Below are 4,573 nucleotides of genomic sequence, written 5' to 3' on the forward strand. Positions count from 1 at the left end.
CAAAGAGCTGACTCATTGGAAAAGACCCTGATGCTGGGAAAGATTGTGGGCAGGAGGAGAAGGGGATGACAGAGGATGAGATGGTTGGATGGCATCACCGACTCAATGGACATGAGTTTGAGTAAACTCCGGGAGTTGGTGATGGACAGGGAGGCCTGGCATGCTGCAGTCCATGGGGTCGCAAAGAGTCGGACACGACTGAGCAACTGAACTGAACCGAACAGCTCTATCTCTACAACGATCATATGTGATTTTCCACTGCTACAGGAGACGGGTAATTATTTTACCAAGCAAGAAAACAGGCGGCTTTGGGAGCAATTTAAGAATCTCATGATATTCAAGGTAATATTTTGAGGACAGATATGTAGCCAGACTTCTCAAAGTTTGAAAAAAAAAAGTCCATTCAGGATATTCTATTCGGAGCTTGTGTCAAAGGAGAATCCAATGGAGATGTCTGATTTTCAACTCTTTTGCCTTATTCTTTCTGAAATTTTCAAAAAAATTCCACATAAGAGAATGTGATTAGGAAAACAGAAACAGATACTACTGCAGATTGCAAGAACCGGCCACGATCCTTCACTGGTTACCTGAATGCATGCCTGTTTGCAATATGACTCTGGGATGACCCCCATCCGTAGGTCACATCTATTTTCCCTTCCTTTGAATCTGGCCTGGCCTTGTAACTTGCTTGGGTCAGAAGAATGTGGTAGCAAGGGCAATGTGTGAGTTCCAGGCGTAGACATCAAGAGCCTTATATCCCTCCTCCCTCTGTGAAGTCTGTGTAGTCTGTTGCAAGGGTGGGGTCGGGGGCGGGGCTGGTGGCCACAGACCAGATATGGCAGAGACAAGTCCTCTCCTGATCAGTCAGTCTTCAGCACCCCTGGAAGCCAACTACAGATTGGTGACCGAGCTCAGATAAGACTGAGTCCAGCCATGGAGTTGCCTCCAGCTCATGGAGTCATGAGCAAAGGAAACGGTGGCTGTTTTCAGTCATGAAGTGTTTTGGGAATGCTTGTTACGCAGAAAAAGCTGACTGATGCAAACGTTCGAACTAAAAATTAATCTAAAATTTTAATCTAGTCTAAAGTTTTAATCTAGTGAGCGGACAAGAGTAGTCACCTGAAAATTATTTTCTAGCTACTCCAAAGCAGCAGTGTTTTAGAGGAATTTTAAAAATTCTTCATTAAAAAAGTTTTGCCTTTAGCAATGACAGTAGTCTTTTTGAGGGAGTAATCAGAATTGTTAACCGTTGCCCTGTGAATAGGAGTCTATGCATTTCTCCTTAGTAGGGAGCAAGGGAATTGGGAATCTTGAGGAGAAAGAGAAGTGGCCTCTGACAAGGACTTTGATTACTAGGAAATAAGACAAAAAAGGCAAGAAAATATCACAACCCCAAACAATGCTACTGTCTCCTAGGATTTGCATTCTGTAAGCCAACAGAGAAGAAAGAGTGTGCAGAAGTTCTAGTGGAGGATTTGCCTTCAGTAAGAATTGAGAATCTCCACTAGGAACCTTTCTGTATTGATCAAGCCTGTCTACATCTATCTTTCTAAATAGGTAAGAGATATTTCTATACCTTATCTATTTACAAACATTAAGTGAAATATGTGTAACAAAGCTAATCAGAATGGCTATGAGAGCCAAACCATTCATGTTGAAACACAGAAAATGCATCTGAGATAGTTTCTATATCATGAATTACATTAAAATGGTTCTGAGCTGTTTGAATAGTGTGTCTTCACAGAAACACATTTTGTGCCCAATTATGCTGAATGTGACCAAGAACTGTTTCCTACAGAAGTGAGAGGAGATTGATTAAAAGAGGCAGATACAATTGATTTCGAGGAAGCCCGTTCACATCTACTGAATCTGCAACGTTTGTTCTGTCTTAAATCCCTTCAGAAGATAGCAGTCTGGTCTTTGAGAACACGGGCAATCTTACGTTTGCCTGCGAAAGCATTTTACGTCCATTCTGGGGGAGTTGGGAGTGCTGAGGTCTCATGACTTTCCTAGTGAGGACTGGAAAATGCGTTCTGCTTTAATCGACATGCACGGGAAATTCAGAATGTCTAAGGAGAATACAAGTGCTCATCAAAGCCCACTACTGTTTCTGTTTTCTTCAGGACGTGAAGGGAGATGGCATTCCCATGTCGCCCTTGCAGTTGGACGATGCCAACTGCCAGTCCTGGGGGATACCGGGGGAAGGGGTGAGCTCTAAAGCTGCTAGGGCTTCCCTGGTGGTTCATATCATAAAGAATCTGCCTGCCATTCAGGAGACCTGGGATTTTGTCCCTGGGTTGGGAAGATCCCCTGGAAAAGGAAATAGCAACCCACTCCAGCATTCCCGCCTGGGGAATCCCATGGACAGAGAGGAGCGTGGTGGGCTCTGGTCCACGGGGTCACAAAGAGTTGGACACGACCCAGTGACTGATAGTATGGCTGCTATACTCCCAGCTCTGGGAACCCCCATCTGACAGCCCCACGCACGCTCTCCCCTCCTGTTAGGCTATAAAATGCAGATGCTGGCAGACAGCCCAGGCCTGAGATGCAAGAGGTCGGCATCCGGAAATGATGACCCTGCATGCAAGACGGCAAAAGAGACACAGATGTAAAGAACAGACTTTTGGACTCTGTGGGAGAAGGCGAGGGTGGGATGATTTGACAGCACAGCATTGAAACATGTGTGAAATAGATGACCGGGGCAAGTTCGATGCATGCAGCAGGGTGCTCAATGCCAGCGCTCTGGGACAACCCTCTGCAGAGGGATGGGGTGGGGAGGGAGGTGGGAGGGGGACACATACACCCATGGCTGATTCATGTCGCTGTATGGCAAAAACCACCACAATATTGTAAAGCAATTATCCTCCAATTAAAATAAATGAAAGTGCAAGTCACTCAGTCGTGTCCGACTCTTTGCGACCCCACGGACTATACAGTCCATGGAATTCTCCAGGTCAGAATACTGGAGTGGGTAGCATTTCCCTTCTCCAAGGGAATCTTCCCAGCCCAGGCATTGAACCCAGGTCTCCCACATTGCAGGGAGATTCTTTACCAGCTGAGACACCAGGGGAGCCCAAAAATACTGGAGTGGGTAGCCTATCCCTTCTCCAGGGGATCATCCTGACCCAGGAATTGAACCGGGGTCTCCTGCACTGCAGGCGGATTCTTTACCAACTGAGCTATCGGGAAAGCTCAAAATTAGTTATAGAATAAAAGAGAGAGAGAGAGAGCATCCTTACAAGCCTGTGTGAAACACAACCTCCCGTCCCCTACTCCAGAGGGCCAATAACTGGTCTGTCTGGTGATGCTCACTGGTCAGGATTCTTGCCCTGGGGGTTCTCGACTGCGATGCACGTTGCTGAGTTTCTATGATGCACTTTCTTTGCAGCTAGCTGAACTGCAGCCCCATTCACGTTCCGGTTGATTAACTCGTCCCTTAGAAGTCTTCCCGCTGGGTGTTTTATCACCTAGCCTCCTGCTTGGCATGCAAGGGTTAATGGGAGTGACTTGGGTCTTGCAATTTCTCCGCAGCCCTGGAATTCAGCGATTTTTGGCAGCTGTCCTTGGATGACACTCCCCCTGCACCTTCAGATCCTTTTGAGAAGTGACTCTGCGTGGGGAGACACCCAGCCCTTGCACGCCTGGGCGTGGTGGAGAGCCTGAGGCCGAACCAAGCCACACAAAACCCCATCTGCCTGACCTTGAATTGGTTGAGTCTGTGTGTCTTTCTTATCCCAAGGATCTCCAAAGAGTCCTTTGCTCTCAGCAGCACACCCTCAAATCAAACAAAGATTTCTGAGTAGAAAGAATAGCAGAGATATTGCCGTTTTTGCTCATGTAGCCTGAGGTAAGGTGAGGTGTTAGTAGCTCAGTCGTGTCCGACTGTTTGCAACCCCACAGACTCTAGCCCACCAGTCACCCCTGTCCATTATGGGGTTCTCCAGGCAAGAATACTGGAGTGGGTTGCCATTCCCTTCTCCAGGGGATCTTCCCAACCCAGGGATTGAACCTGGGTCTCTCTCATGGCAGGCCGATACTTCACCACTGAGCCACAAGGGAAGCCATGTAGCTTATCCAGTGAATATTCAGGGTTGATGCTGAAGCTCCGATACTTTGGCCACCTCGTGCAAAGAGCTGACTCACTGAAAAAGACCCTGATGCGGGGAAAGATTGAGGACAGGAAGAGAAGGGGACGACAGAGGATGAGACGGTCGGACGGCATCACCGACTCAATGGACACGAGTTTGAGTATAAACTCCGGAAGATGGTGAAGGGCAGGGAAGCCTGGCGTGCTGCAGTCCACGGGGCCGCAAAGAGTCGGATACGACTCGGCAACTGAACAACAGCCTGTTGGGAGTGTTGCTGCAGAATCCCCTGACGTTTTCCTCTTTGCTGACTCAAAGTAACAATGGGGAAACCAGAAACCGGCGGGGGTCTGAGAGAAGAAGAAAGCCCAGCCACTCTGCAACTCTGGGAAAGAGTCAAGTTTGTTCCCGTCTTTGTTTGCTGATTCAAAGCTTTGTCCCACTAGACCCTCCAGGCCAAGAGATCTTCAGCTAGCCGGTGGGACGGA

Source organism: Cervus elaphus, chromosome X (genome assembly GCF_910594005.1).
Source record: "Cervus elaphus chromosome X, mCerEla1.1, whole genome shotgun sequence".
In the NCBI taxonomy this organism is placed as follows: Eukaryota; Metazoa; Chordata; class Mammalia; order Artiodactyla; family Cervidae; genus Cervus; species Cervus elaphus.